We start from the raw sequence: 16,396 nt of genomic DNA on the forward strand, positions 1-16,396 counted from the left end.
TTCTTCCCCCCCCCTAACCCCAAGCTAGGCCTCCCTTACTATGTGTTTCTGTTTTCCCTACTTGCTGTCTGTCCTAAATGTGATCCTTTAGCCAGTCCACACTGCATAACACCACATACCACAGCCCATGAAGGCGAATTGAAAAGTTACTAGGAATCACAGCAATTGTCTTGGAAAGCCCACTTCAAAGATTCCTCCCACTGATGGGGAAATCTGGAGCTCTGAAACACTCTGCATTGCTCTTCTGCATTCCCTGCGTCTTAAATTTGACGTCTCGGGTTGGTCTATCCAGTGCCCAACCCTTGAATTCCTCCTGGGCACTTTGACTGATACATACCTCATTCCCTCTTTGTCGTATGTTGTCACCTGCTATCTTGGAGGGAGGAGATGAGATGGATACATCTGCTCAAGCTTCATGAAACCACACCTCTACCCTGGCACTCAGGCTTCTAACCCTGTGAGATTGGCTGTGGTCCCTCCATATCCCACCTTCCCATGGAGCATTGAAATGTCTGTAGTCCAAGTGGGGCCATGGAGTGAATTCTGGGGCCTGGGGTACTGGATCAAATCCTACAAGTAAGTTCTCCCATGGAGGAAGGGGAGGAAATGGCTGGTGGCCTTGAGAATTTAACCACATTCCTCCAGTACATTGGATTTCCACACTTTACAGCTTATAATACTCTCCCTCATTGATCAGATGAGTATTCCTGTCATGTGGGAAGCATTGGAGATCTGTTTTATAGATGGAAAAAATTGAAATTTTGAAGTTTGGCTTACCTAAGGCCCCATGGATATTTATAGAGTCAAAATGTCTTGAAGGCTGTCTTTACACTGTTGCAAGCTTTTGGACTTAGGCTTTAGGGTCTGGGCTAGGGTTAAGATAGAGCCCAGATATCAAGATTCCTTAATCCAGATTTCCTGTGAAGGAAGGTGAAAGACAAAAAAAAAAAATCTGAACCAGTGGGTTTGTTACTGAAAGCACATGCCATTTCAGAAGGGAGGAATCATGCAGTAGATCAGAAACAAGAGCAGAAAAAAATAAAAAAAACAAGAGCAGAGAAGGAGAGTTCATGCAGATGACCATACAGGAACGAGCTGAATAGATGGGAGGTTAGGAACGCAAGACAAAGGTGGAAATGAAGTAGGCAGAAAATATTAAAGCACAACATGTTTTGTCAAAGAATGATGAGAGACCAGTCTTTAATTCTGGGTGCTTGCTGCGAACTTCACTCTGTGGTCAGTGTTGGTACAATTTCTTGGGCTGGAGAACTATCCAAGACGATGCAATCACCGCGATGCGGGTCTCTCCCCAGCTTCACTTTGTTTCTTAGCTTGAGGCTCCTCTGCTTTTCCATTCCTTGTCATTTATACTTCTGTGTTTTCTCTTTAGCACTTGATGGTTTCTGGAGACTAAGATTTGTGAGACTTTTGACAAGAAAAACAATGACAATTCTGAGTCTAAAGCACCGTTTATTGGTCTTGTTTAAATTTTTGAAGTACAGGCTGACAGAACACCACCTGACACTCCTTGAGACCAAATCCTAATACATGACGAAAAGGACTTGCTAAAGTTTCAGACTTCCTTCTCCACTCCTCTTATGAATACCTATCAACTGTCTGAAGGGTCTCTCATCAAGCTCAGTGAGTTTGTTCAGTTTATTATAACCATTTATCTACTAACCCTTCACCATTATAACTCATAGGTAATTTTACAAAGAGGCCCAATTTTCTTGTTTTTGTCTGATTCTTTCCTACCACTTTGGTGCCACTGACCGCAGGAGTGCCAAAAGATCAATTGTTGATGCTTCAGAAAAAAGCAGTGGACTTGCACAGTCCTCAGAGCTCCATGGCTTCAACTGTGCATGACTTTAGGTATTTGTCTCAATCCAAAGTATTATAGACAGCTATTGATTTTGCTTGGCCACAGGGCCACGGACAACGTGAATAAATCCAATGTCCACATCATGCCTCAACTGCTTCTTATCCAAGAACTCACTCCAATCTCCTCCCACACAGATGTTTCCCACCTGAGTAGCAAACACTTGCCCTACTCCAGAGTTTCTCTTTTACTCTCACACTGCTGTTACACTCACAGCACTTCTGACACCAGATGTGTGGATTTTCCCCCCTGCACAAAACAGTTCTGCAATGCCAGCTGGTATACTATGATTTAACTAAATTCTGACACTGTCTACCTGGGTATAGTGTCAGATCCCACAGGTGAACGGCTCAGTGCCACAAGACTGCCCCCTCCCACTTCAGATGCCAATCATAAGTTTAGGTTGTTACTTGTGCTTCAGACTGATGGGCTATAAACCAGGGGTTCCCACTACCCCCTCTTCTAGGTTCAGTTGATTTGCTAGAGGGTCTCACAGAACTCAGGAAAACAGTTGACTTACTGTTTGCCAGTTTTATTAAAATATATGATAAAGGATACAGGTGAATATGTAGATGTAAGAGATGCGTAGGACAGGTATGTGGGAAGGGGCACAGAGCTTCCATGCTCTCTCTGGGCGCCCCCATCCCCATGTGTTCAGTGACACGGAAACTCTTCCAGCTCCGTTCTTTGGGATTTTTATAGGGACTTCATCACATAGGCATGACTGATCATTAACTCCATTTGTCCTCCCTCTCCCCTCTCTGGAGGATGGGAGGTGGGACCTAAAATTTCAAGCTTCTGATCATGGCTGGGTGTTTATGGTGACCAGCCCCCACCCAGGAGCCCCTCCAGAGTCACCTTATTAGGACAAAAGGCATTCCTATCACCCAGGAAATTCCAAGGGTGTCAGTTTGGTTTCAGGAACTGGAATCAGAGACCAAATATTAGAACAAAAGATGTTCCTAGTTCTTTAATCACTTAGCAAATTACAAGGGTTTTAAGAGTTCTGTGCCAGAACAGAGAAGATATAGATATAGATATATTTTTTAATTATCTCACACTTCCTTCATGTAAGAGCCCCTCTGCCTCACCTTCTGGTGGAAGTATGGGCAGGTATAACCAGAGCTTGAAAGGAAGCTACAAAAATAACTCTAATGAGCAAAATCCCTGGAAAATTTATAGTCAATAATTCTTCCCTAAATGATGATGAGCTAACCAAACATACATATAAAACTCTACATATTCAGATGCATATGTCACAGAAGTTGGTGCTATTTTTCTCCTTTTACCCCTTGATTTACTGTGGTCTCTGATTTGGTGGATTGGACTGCAGTCATGTATACATAAGTGTCTGGTTTACTTTCACTGATGTATCCAAAAGCTGTAACATTTGTTTCATCTTTTACTTTTGCAAACAAAACCTCTCAAATTTGCTGCAGGGATTTACTTTATTTTTTTCTGCCCTTTGTTTCTTTATTTTTCCCTTCTATCCTGGCTGGTTAGAATTGGCAGCTGCTTTGCCCATTCCGGAGAGAAAATCTTGGCAAAGCTAATGATGCTGGTAGGGGTTCCATTCATTGCAGGAAAATGTCAAACAAGGTACTTAGGAAGTGGAATTGGCTAGAGAATGTGGCTGTACCTTATTATTTAGAGTGGAGGGGGAAAGGTAGGTCTGTCAGTTCTTTGCATTTAAATGTCATTCTTGTCTGTTTCATGGAGTTTTATGTCAGATTGAATATAACAGATTCAGCTAGTATGAATAAATGGAGCTACTTCTGCTACTAAGTACCTTTTTCCCTCTTGTTTTAGGAGGTTATATGAAAATCTGGGCAGTCTGATGTGAAATCAAAGTGTTTTTATGCCTTATACACACACACACACACACACACACACACACACACACATACACACACAGAATCACAAACTCCATGTACTCTCTTGTGTCACTAACTGTATGATTTATGTGAGAATCAAATTGTGGGTACTGCCCTATTCGATAAGTATTCATCCAGAAGACATGCTTTTATCCACCATATCATCTTACACTGAACTAGTCTTTCTTCTGTCTTCTCATCTTCCTCCTTGTTATCTCCCTTCACCTATAGAAAATGTCCATCAGTATATTCACTGTCTTTTTTTTAACATATGAAGATAATGAATCTAGTTGGTCCTTGTTGTGGAGTGAATCTTGTTACCCCAAAGAGCATATGTTGAAGCCCAAGCCCCATTGTGACTTTGGAGATAGGGCCTTTAAAGAATTAATTAAGGTTAAATGAGGTCATAGGGTGGGGCCCTAATTCAATAAGACTAGTGTCCTTGTAAGAATAGGAAGAGATAGCAGAGATTTCTCACTCTCTCAGCATGCACAGAAGAACAGCTGTGTGAGGACATAGCAAGAAGGCAGCTATCTACAAGCCAGGAAGATAGGTCCCACTAGAGATCAACTCTGCTGGCACCTTGATCTTGGACTTCAAGGCTCCAGAACTGTGAGAAATATATTTCTATTGTTTAAGCCACCCAATCTGTGACATTCTGTTATGGCAATTTAAGCAGATGAATATAGTTCTCAATAGAATTCATGTTCTAAATTGTCTTCTCTCTTCTTGGAGATGAATATATTTCATGTAAACGGACTCTCTCATAGAGAGTCCTCTTAGAATTATTTTCAAATGTTTTTATATTTTTAAACTCGATTTTCAGAATACTAGACTTACAGAAATTGTAAAAATAGGACACAGAATTTCTGTATAACTCTTCACTCAGCATCTCCTAAGGTTTACGTCATATATAACCATAGTATAATTACTGAATCCAGAAAATTAACATTGGGATATATGGGATATTAGTAAATAATCTATAGACTCTGTTCTAGTTTCACCAATTTTTCAACTAATGTTTATTTCATAGTTCTGGTTCCAATTCAGGATTCCATATTGTATTTCATTATTATGTACCCTTTTCCTCCAATTTGTGAGAGTTCCAGGTACTTGACACATTCGAAGAATACTGGTCAGTTGTCTTCTACAATATTTTAAAATTTAGATTTCCCTATTGTCTCAGGATTTGATTGAGGTTCTGCATTTTTGGCAAAAATAGCGCAGAAATGATGCTGTGGGCTTCTCACTTTATAACAGGGGGCACGTGATGTTGATATGTCTTGTTATTGGTGATGCTGATTTTGATCACCTTGTTAAGGTAGTATCTGTCACGTATCTCCACTTTACAGTTACCGTTTTTCCTTTAAAACTGCTAAGTGTCTTGTGGGGGGATACTTTGAGATTATGAAAATGCCCTTTTTTCTCATATTTTTGTCCACTAATCCATCAGTGATTCTTGTCTGCAACTGTTATGACTGTTTTCCTAGTGATAATTTTTCATTTCCATTATTCTTCCACATTGTATAATTGGAATTTTTCTAGAGAAGGGGCTTTCCCTTCTCCCTAAATTACTTATTCATTCAATTATTTATTTATATCAGTACAGTCTCATGAATATTTCCTTTATCCTTTGTGTTATTATCAGTTAGTGTCATATTTTGTCATTGTTCAAGTTGTCACACATTTGGCCATTGAAGGATCCTTCAGGTGCCTCCTTAATTTAAAAATACTTTATTAAAAAAAAATGCTTTATTGCTAAAAAGTGCTAACCTTCTTGTGAGCTTTCAGTGAGTTGTAATCTTTTTGCTGGTGGAGAGTCTTGCGTCAGTGTTGATGGCGGCTGACTGAGCAGGGTGGTGGGTACCGAAGGTTAGGGTGGCCATGGCAGTTTCTTCAAATAACACAGCAGTGAAATTGGCCACATTGATCGACTCTTCCCTTCACCAGTGATCTTTCTGTGATATGCAAGGCTGTTTGATAGCATTTTACCCACAGTAAAACTTCTTTAAAAATTGGAGTCAGTCCTCTCAAACCCTGCCATGGTTTTATCAACTAAGTTTATGGAATATTCTAAATCTTTTGCTGTCATTTCAACAGTCTTCACAGCATCTTTATTAGGAGTTGATTCCATCTCAAGAAACCACTTTCTTTACTCACCCATAGGAAGCAACTCCTCATCTCTACAAGTTTTATTGTGAGATTGCAACAATTCAGTCACATCTTCAGACTCCACTTCTAACTCTAGTTCTCTTGCTATTTCCACCACATCTGCAGTTTTTTCTTCCACTAAAGACTTGAACCCTTCAAAATCCCTGAAGTTTGGAACCAGCTTCTTCCAAACTCCTCTTAATGTTGATACTTTGTCCTCTTCCCATGAATCAAGAATGTCCTTAGTGGCATCTAGAATGGTGATTCCTTTTCAGGATCTTTTCAATTCACTTTGCCCAGATTCATCAGAGGAATCACTATCTATGGCAGCTATGGCCTTAGGAAATATATTTCTTAAATGATAAGACTTGAAAGTTGAAATTAGTCCTTGATCAGTGGGCAGCAGAATGAATGTTGTGCTAGCAGGCACAACATTAATGAAAACATTAATCTCATTGAACATCTCCATAGAGCTCTTGGGTGACCATGTGTATTGTCAGTAAGCAGAAATATTTTGAAAGTGATCTTTTCTGAGCAGTAGGTCTCCACAGTGGGCTTAAAATGTTCAGTAAACCATGTTGTAAACAGATGTGCTGTCATCTAGGCTTTGTTGTTCCACTTATAGAGCACCAATAGAGTAGATTTAGCATCATTCCTAAGGGCGCTAGGATTTTCAGAATGGTAAATGAGCACTGGCTTCAACTTAAAGTTGCCAGCTGCATTAGCTCCTAACAAGAGAGTCAGCCAGTTTTTTGAAGCTTTGAAGTCAGACATTAACTTCTCCTCTCTAGCTATGAAAGTCCTAGATGGCATCTTCTTCCAACAGAAGACTGTTTCATTTACATTGAAAATCTGATGTTCAGTGTAGCCACCTTCATTAATTATCTTAGCTAGATCTTCTGGATAACTTGCTGCAGCTTCTACATCAGTGCTTGCTGCTTCACCTTGCTCTTTATGTTATGGAGATGGCTTCTTTCCTTAAACCTCATGAACCAACTTCTGCTAGCTTCAAACTTTTCTTCTGGAGCTTCCTCACCTCCCTCAGCCTTCATAGAATTGAAGAAAGTTAGGACCTTGCTCTGGATTAGGTTTTGGCTTTAAGAAATGTTGTAGCTGATTTGATCTTCTATCCAGACCACTCAAATTTTCTCCGTATCATCAGTAAGTCTGTTTTGCTTTTTTTTTTATCGTTTGTGTCACAGGGGGAGCACTTTTAATTTCCTTCAAGAACTTTTCCGTTGCATTTATAACTTGGTTAGCAAGAGACCTAGCTTTTGGCCTATCTCAGCTTTGGACGTGTCTTCTTCACTAAACTTAATCATTTCTAGATTTTGATTTAAAGTGAGAGATGTACAATTTTTCCTTTCACTTGAACACTTAGAAGCCATTGTAGGATTATTAATTGACCTAATTTCAATATTGTGTCTTAGGCAGTACAGAGGCTGAAGGACATGGAGAGAGATAGGGGAAAGGCCAGCTGGTGGAGCAATCAGAACACACATAACATTTATCAGTTAAGTTCATAATCTTGTACCGGCATGATTCCTGGCACCTCAAAACTACAATAGTAACATCAAAGATCACTGATCACAGATCACCATAACAAATGCAATAATAAAAAAAAAAGTTTGAAATATTGTGACAATTATCAAAATGTGACATAGAAACACAAAGTGAGCAAATGTTACTGGGGAAAAAAAATGGTGCCATAGACTTGCCTGATGCAGAGTTGCCACAAACCCTCAATTTGTAAAAAATGCAATAGCTGCAAAATACAATAAAGTGAAGTGCAATAACACGAGGTCTGCCTGTTTATTCACATACACGTAGATATAGCCTTGTCCATTTTCTTATCTGTAACTTCTTTTTCCAACATTGAGAAACGTGGCTTTCATTACCTACTATATATTTACTTACCTTCTCAATCCTAATATATACATAAATTAGTTTTAGAGCCATATCCCCATGAAAATCAGATTTACTAACAAGAATGCCATGTCAGTGTACAGTCCTTTTTGTTGTAATCTTTATAGCATATAATCACAGTCTTCTTTTCCAAAGTTATGTAGGTCAATTCTTCTCTTTCCCTTGCCTTTCAATGTAATTATCTTATTCAGGTTATTCAGGCATAACACAAAGTCATTTGTTACAGTTTGAATTCCATTTGGGATCTCCCCAGCATCCTGGTTGGTTTCAATTATTTATTTATTTTGGCGGAAGGGGATCCCATCACCAAGTTCTGATGTGGTGGTAGTAAGGCGGAGGAACCCTCCCCTCAGATCTAGCAAGCAATTCTTGGACAGCAGCTGAATGTCCTACAGTGTAACTCTCTCTGACACTATCTACCTGGAAGTAGCATCAGATACCACAGTTTAAGGACTCAGTCCTACAAGACTGCTCCCCACACAGTTCAGACACCAATCTCAAGTCTAGGTTGTTACCTATACTTCTGACCAACTGGCTATAAATCAGAGATTCCCGGGACCCCCTTCTTAGGTTCAATTAATTTGCTAGACTGGCTCACAGAACTCAGGAAACCTGTTTACTCATTATGTTATCAATTTATTACAAAGGATTTTAAAGGATACAAATCAAGAACCAGATGAAGAGATACATAGGGCAAGGTATAGGAAAAGAGTACAGAGCTTTGTTGCCCTCTCTGAGAGCAGCATTCTTCCCAAATCTCTGAGTGTTCATCAGCCCAGAAGCTTTTCAAACCCCGTCCTTTTGGGGTTTTGTGGAGGCTTCATTATGTAGGCATGATTGACTAAATCATTGGCCACTGGCGATCAGTTCAACCTCTAGCCCCTTTTTCCTCCCCAGAGGTGGGGTTGGAGGCAAGGACTGAAAGTTGCAACCTTCTAATCACAGCGTTGGTTCTCCTGGCAACCAGCCCCCATCCTTAGGCACTTTCCAAAAGTCACCTCATTAACACAACAAAAGACACTTTTATTGCTCTCATCACTTAGGAAATTACAAGGGTTTTCAGAGCTCTGCCAGAAACTACACGAAGACCAAATTTTATATATATGTATATCTTATTATAAATCACGGAATCACATGAAGTGTGTTAAACTTTACCAGAGATATACCAAAAAGTATATTTAAACAGGTTTCCCTCTCTCCTCATCCCTTCCACCATGTTACCATCTTCCCATTTTTTCTCACCCACTCTTGTTAGATAACTTGTCTCATTAGTTTCTGGTTTATTCATTCTCCATTTTTTTTTTTTTTGCATAAGTTAGCAGATACACTCATGGTTTCTTAAATCTCTTTCTTACATAAAGAATAGTATACTTTAGATTATCTTTTGTAATTAAGTCACATATATTTTGATGAGAAAACAGGGTACATTCCCCCAGTCGTGTAAATGACTAGAGCTTATAAAACAGGACACTAATACCCTGGACTTTGAGGCCAGAAGGACCTGGGTTTGAACCCAAGTTCAATCAAGTACTAATTGCGGTCTTAGAAAACTAACATATCTAAATATTAATTCCTTTGTCTATAAAATAGAGATGATATTAGTATCCACATTACAAGTCTGCTTAAGGATTAAATAAGCATTACATCTAAAGCTCTCAACATAGTGCTTGACATTTGGTGAAGTACTCAAGAAATGTTAGAAGTATAGTAATATTAGTGTATTAGTACAGTAAGTATGAATTTGTAATTAGCTAATTGCTTATGGCTAGAAATTTTTTTCTGTCATAATTTCTTTCTTTAAATGAAGACCATCAGTAACTTTGCACACAGATATTTCCCTAGAGAATTATATAAAAGAGTTGATAATACTATTAATTTGGAAGAAAATCCTCAACTCTGCCCTGCTAAAATTGCAGTATTTTTTTAAAGTTCAAATATCCTATTTGTACTAATCTTAATCTCTTTAACTTTATACTATAAGAGTCATCACACCTCTCTGCACCAACTTCTATGCTATTTGTGACAATGGAATTTGTAAAAGACAAGATCCTTATGACTAATATAAGTTTTGTACTGGAAAAGGTAATGGTGAAAGTAGTTAATCTGTTGTAGGTATGCTGTTGCAGTAATTTTGATACGTTATCATATTTAAATATGAATTTAAAGTCTGTGGATCTTGTGCAAACTGAGCAGTACTGGTTTGAAAGAATCGCACCCTGTGTTGACAGATTTTTAATTTATTAACATTTATTAAGTCCCTGATACGGGTCATGCCTACGTTAGGTGCTGGAGGTAAAACAACAGAAAAGAAGTAGTCCTTCCTTCAAAGACCTCACAGTCTAGTCAGTTCCCAGAAGTTATTTGAGAGGGTGGGAAAGTGTGTGAAAATTGGACTTCACATCTTAGATCTTCTTTGACGCAGCCAGAATCTGTTTGGACCGTTCAGAATGAGTTGGGGCCATTCAGAATGAATTTAACCCGTTACAATCCATTAGAATAATCTTTTCAATCCTCCTTCATTCTATAAATATGTATTGAGTGACTATTTAGATGGAAGGCACTGTTCTAGATGCAGGATCTACTGAAGTGAAGTCCTCATTCTCAGGGAGGTGGAGGAAGAAGGCAACTTGGCCATCTATCAATGCAGATCAGTCAAGTGATCATAAATACTAGGGACAAAGTAGATGGAGCATATGGAAAATGGATGAGTTTGACATTTTGTTCAAATTGGTTAGGAAAGGCCTCTCTAATAACAGAATATCTGAGCAAAGATTTAAGAAATGCAGAGTGTATGCTATGTGGTAATCTGGAGGAAGAGAGTTCCCTGAAGCAAATTCAGAGGTCCAGAGTTGGAAGTGTGCCTGACATATTTCATAATGAGCAGAAAGTCAGTAGGGAGAGAGAAAGGAAATGAGAGAGAGAGAGAAATCACGAAAGTACGGTAGTGAAGGCCAGTTTCCTATCGGAGAAGCTCTCGGAGGAATTTGAGCAGATAAATGGCATGATCTGCCTTACAATTGTAAAAAATTAATCAACAGAAACCTTAATTATTGATAAATTGAGTTGGGAGACCAGAAGGGGGAGCTCTCAATAGCAGAGCCCAACAGGAAGAGGAAAGACCCTGCTTCTTTCCTGGCAAAAACTCAGCTAATGAAAAGCCATGGACTCTTTGTTTACTATATCCCTCCCAACTTCTTTTTCCTCTCTTTAAAAATGTTCTCCTTCCCTTGCTGTATGGAGACTTACCATGGCTCGCCATGTTGCAGACCCTGAATTGCAATTCTCTGCTGATCTCTAAGAAATCCATCTTTGCTGGAGAAATTTCTGGCAGTCTGTTTGCTTCAGGTCAACACAGTTTAGAAGGATCCTGTTGGTCCTTGTGCTGAGAGTAGGCTGTCAGGGCGCATGGGTGAAAGCGGGGAAACCTGTTGGAGAAGAGATCCAGCAACTGAAATCCGGTTGAGAAATACAGAGTCTCAGACGAATGTGGGTGCAGTGGAGTGTTGAGGTGGTGGTGTTCTTAAAGTATTTTTTACTTATATTCATTAAGGACGAATCCAAAGTTTGGACCTTAGCTTCCATAAAAATCAAGTCTGAAGCATTAATTATCCATTAAGGGCCCCATGTGGAAGCCATTCTCTCATTCCTTGTGGGGAAGCTGTATTCCATTTCCTGAGAGAAAAAAAGGATGAGCTTAAATTAAACCATAGGGAAATGTACAATGTTTCAAATGGATGGAGGCCCATCCCCTGAAGTGCTTTGTGTATCACCTCACATAGGAGGACTGAGAAATCGCGCGGTCTTATTCACTTGCATAGAGGCATCCAGAGCTGCAGGGACATTTTTTTTTTTTTTTTTTTTTTTTTTTTTAAATTTATTTATTTATTTATGTCTGTGTTGGGTCTTCGTTTCTATGCGAGGGCTTTCTCTAGTTGTGGCAAGCGGGGGCCTCTCTTCATCGCGGTGCGCAGGCCTCTCACTAACGCGGCCTCTCTTGTTGCGGAGCACAGGCTCCAGACGCGCAGGCTCAGTAATTGTGGCTCACGGGCCCAGTTGCTCCGCGGCATGTGGGATCTTCCCAGACCAGGGCTCAAACCCGTGTCCCCTTGCAGGGACATTTTTTGATGCTCAAGAATGGGGAAAAAGCTGAGGCTAGTTCAGTGCCATGAAGTCCACTTCAAACCTGAGTCGGTGTGTCCACATCCTCACTCTGTAAGCTGATCCACAGACCGAGTCCTCTTCAGGGCCAGAAATATGCTCTACCCTCTAACCACTTTAAAATTTTTACTTTATTGGACTGCATATCTTGGGATTTATTTGCAGCTTAGGAATTACCATGCTTGAAATTGTCAGGCATTTACCCCTAAATGAGCTGGGGTCTAATGTCCATGAGATTGTAGCACTTTTTTTTCTTCTAATTATAGAGAAGAAAGGCGCTTTTTCTACCCAGATAGCTTGTCACAATCTAGAAAAATCAGATGTTTCTTCACCAAGGGTGGAGAAATACCAGACATATAATGTTCTATCTTATTTCTGGCTGTGAAAGTTTCCTGTATTCTTTCGATTTTTGAAGGCCGTGGTGGATTTATTTATTGTTAGGAACTGTTTCTTGTTTTTTTTTTCTAGTCTCAGATATTGTGTTTTTCTTTTCCCTCCACAGTGTCAGGTTGCCTATGTTTATCTTAGAAAAATAATAAGACTGACTTGAGAAAATGAATTTATGTTGGCTTGGCCCCTACTGCACTGCCATATGCATTTTAAATGACCCAGAGGAATTATCTGTATTAATAAAAATGAATTATTAATTGGGTCTTAAATTTAATTGTTGAGGGCTGATTCTTTTATTTTAGAAAAAGGTTTCATTTAGAACTATACTAATCTCTATTTCAAACCCTGCTCTTGGAGAAGGCAGCTCTAGTTGCAAATCTTACTGCAGAACCAAAGGAGGAAGCAATAGATTCAAAGGAGAATAGGTTTATACATCTAATGTGACACCTGAGCTATGTTACGGAAAGCAGAGAGCAACCCTAAACTTTATTCCTGGCCATTTTGGCAATGAACCCTACTGGTGTAAACCTGATGAGCTTCTTAGGGTCTAATGGAAATGATTGTGCTTATTTACACATGGGCTTTATTTGTTCATTAAAAGCTGCAGGTAAGCAGTGCTCCCACAAGGATTTGGGGCTGGATTCACAAGAGACCATATGCGCTCCTTCTGTTTCCAGGAGTGATTCAGTTAATTCAGCGCAGTTGAATCCAATGATGTTTCAGGCGAGAGCATTGGAAAGAGTCCTGGAGTTAAGAGTGAGGAAACATAAATTAAATGGTATGACAAGTGTCAGGGCACCATCAATTTCCTGAGCCTCAGTTTCCTGAGGCTGAAAAAAAGAAGAGCGGGAGCGTTGGAGTAGGTACATTTTAAAACAATTTCCAAATATGAGATGGAAAACATCTTTTTAATGTTTTTGTCCTTCAGGAGGCCATCAACATTTAAATGACTGTGTTAGTAATGAAAAACAAAAAAAGATTATTCATGGCCCAGTGATCATGCACACATCTGTGGCCACTTCCCCTTCAGTGTGACGTAGGGAAGGTTGTGTCATGTGTTGAGGACCAATGTCAGCCCTCCAGCTTTCCACCACATCTGAACTGGGATATGGTTAGCAGCTGCCAGGGATCTAGTCCCTCGAACTCACACCAGGAGGGTGCATTACCTGCGTCTGATTTATATTTGACTCAGGAGCAAATGCCTTTTAACTCTAGGCCCTAATAATTTAAAACAAGCTCTGAAGCCAAGATTTCTTGGAATAGGACAAAAGTGGGCAGTTAAAATAATTTGTGTGAATCTCCTTCTGGGAAAAAGAGAATGAAAACATGCTTACTTCAAATTGTATCATCTAGGAGCATAAATCCCAGATTTATGGGAACCCTTTCGATACTAAGAGATTTCTTTTATAATTTTAATGCTGCAGCTTTGTGGGGTTTGAAATGATTCCAAAATCATTTGAGAACTCCTCCAAGCCTTAGTTATAACTGGGGTTCGTCTATTGATGTTAGGAAAGTTAAAGGGGTAGCTGACTAACAGTTCTTTAACACCTAACCGCATAGCAAACATTGTTCTGGTTGTTTTACATAATCATTCCTGGAACTGTTATGTACCAGGAACTTTAATAATAACAGCAAACACAGACGTGGCACTCTCTATACCAAGTGTAAAAAGTGCTTTATATATAATAATTAGTTTAATCCTCACTGTGAGGGAGGTATTATTATCACCACTTACAGATGAGAAAACTGAAGCATCAAATAACTTTTCCAAGGTCACACAAGCTAATTTTTGAAACCAGCCACCTAGCACTGTAGTCTCTGCACTTGACTAGGCAAACAGCATATGTGTTAGTTTCTTCAATCCTTACAGCATCCTAATTTAGCAGTACTTACCATTCCACTTTTCATATGAAGAAATAGAGGAACAGAGAGGTTAAGTAACATGAACACAGTTACATAGACAGTGGTTCAGCCAGGTCTATAAAGTGCTTGATTTTTTTCCTACTGCATCCAAAAAAAAAAAAAAGCCAGAAGTGTACTTAGTTTTTTTTGTTTGCTTGTTTTTTGTTATTGTTGTTGTTCCTGAAATTTGATGGCTACGATTTCAGAATATGTATTTCTAAATAGAATTCCAAAGAGGGGGGGTAAATGAGAGTCATGAATTTCTGAGCATTAGAGATATGGCCAACAATAGAAAAAAAATCTCAAGGTTATCGGAGCTTTGTAAGTAATAGTTCAGGCCCTGAAGTCAAACAGCTCTGGATGAAGTCAGCTCCATTGCTGATGAGTATGGACTCTTGGGTGAGTGACTTACACTATCGAAATTCTAAAAATACTTGAATATGAGTCAAGTTAGCAATTCAGGAGCTGAGAGAAATGGAGATCCAGTTATAGGAATCAGAGTGTAAGGTGAGGATTTGGTCTGAAATCCATATTGGAAGGCCTGGTGCTTAAATGTTACTGAAAAAAGAAAGAGGGTATTAGAACTAAGGTTGGCTTGACACTGAACTGAGTCACTTCAGTTTTTCACTAGGGCTCCCTAAGGCCATCCCTGGCTTTGGGCACATTTGAGTCAAGAGCTCATAGTCAGAGATACATGGTATTAGCATTTATGGCTCCAACATTGAGAAGAGGACAGAGAACCAATTAGATACCAAGTCCCCCCATAACAAAGGGTGAAATGCACTGAGGTTGGCTCTGGAGTGGTGTTTAACCATGCTTCTTTTTTATAGTTTGCTTGTTTGTTTGCTAATACTTTTACCTTCCTAGTTAGAAAACTGGAGCAGGTAAATAACTGCCTATTTTCCCCACTGGAAGCAAATAATCACCAAAGATTGGCCTTGTCTCACAAATCCTTTCTCATAAGCATTCATCATACTGAGAAGTACCAAACAGTTAGCTACTTATACCTTGCCACCCCAGAATGAGTGTTCATATGCCCATAATCAGATTAAGGAAGGTCTAAGTCAATCACAGACTGTTAATCTAGGGCCCTACTCATAGTAATAACATGAAGATCGATCTATCATTTGTTCCTCTAAGATATTCAACTTGCTGAGAATTCCATGGAAACATTGGTGGAAGCTAGACCACCACCACCAGGAAAGAAAAGGTATGAAATTCAAAATTTATATGCGTATATCGATGACCAGCAAGTAACAATTGCCATTTAATAAATACACTGGCATTCAAACAAATAAATGATCATGAAAGGCAAATACACCCTCCGAGAGTGGGCTTTCCTGCAACTCAAGGCAACTCACTTGTTTACCAGCCTCAAGGCAGAAACTGATTCATTTTCTTCTTTCCTAACTTTTTCTCTAAATTGAGTAAAACCTGATTATCAACGGTGATATGTCCAAGACATGCCTCAGCAAGAAAGATAAGTTCACCCCTCAGTTTCTACACTGCTCTGAAGTTTTGGGCTTATCCACTAACACTTAGCAGGAAACAGAGGTGAAAGGCTGGCTGCTTGGTGGTACTGAGACACATCCAAATATGGAGACGCATGGGGACCATCCCCCAACCTGCACCACATGGCAATCAAAATGCTTGGAAATAACGTGACGTGGGCTGTTCCATCGTGTTTATTGGGAACAGAGACCAACTCAATGTGAGAGCAACTTGGCTTACCCTAATAGGAGTTACAGAGTAATTAAATTCTTCCACATCACATGTAAGTATAATGTGTTAATAAAAAAGTAATCACACCTCCATTGTTTCTGCAAGTTCAGCTTAATTACATGGCAGTTAGAACTCTCTCTCTCTCCTTATTCATACTCAGCGAGGACTCCCTTTACCATCTGCTGATATTTAATTAATATACATTCAACGCCCTGCTCTATTATTAAATGTAATGACTTCCTCTGCGCTCTAAATTCAGAGCAACATGAATGGAAGATGTAATGAAAGAAAATAGCATCTGCTCCCCTTATTAAAATACTATATACATATTTATCTACACATTATTTAATCCAATTTAGGAAAGATATTTTTCAGCTCTAAGCATGCAAGGACT

At 39.4% G+C, this 16,396-nt stretch overlaps 1 pseudogene; it reads right to left on the reverse strand.

Annotated features, from left to right (window-relative positions):
• Positions 1–5,521: 5,521 nt before the first annotated feature.
• Positions 5,522–7,292, reverse strand: LOC132356748 (tigger transposable element-derived protein 1-like; annotated as a pseudogene).
• Positions 7,293–16,396: the final 9,104 nt, after the last annotated feature.

Source organism: Balaenoptera ricei, chromosome 21 (genome assembly GCF_028023285.1).
Source record: "Balaenoptera ricei isolate mBalRic1 chromosome 21, mBalRic1.hap2, whole genome shotgun sequence".
Taxonomy (NCBI): domain Eukaryota; kingdom Metazoa; phylum Chordata; class Mammalia; order Artiodactyla; family Balaenopteridae; genus Balaenoptera; species Balaenoptera ricei.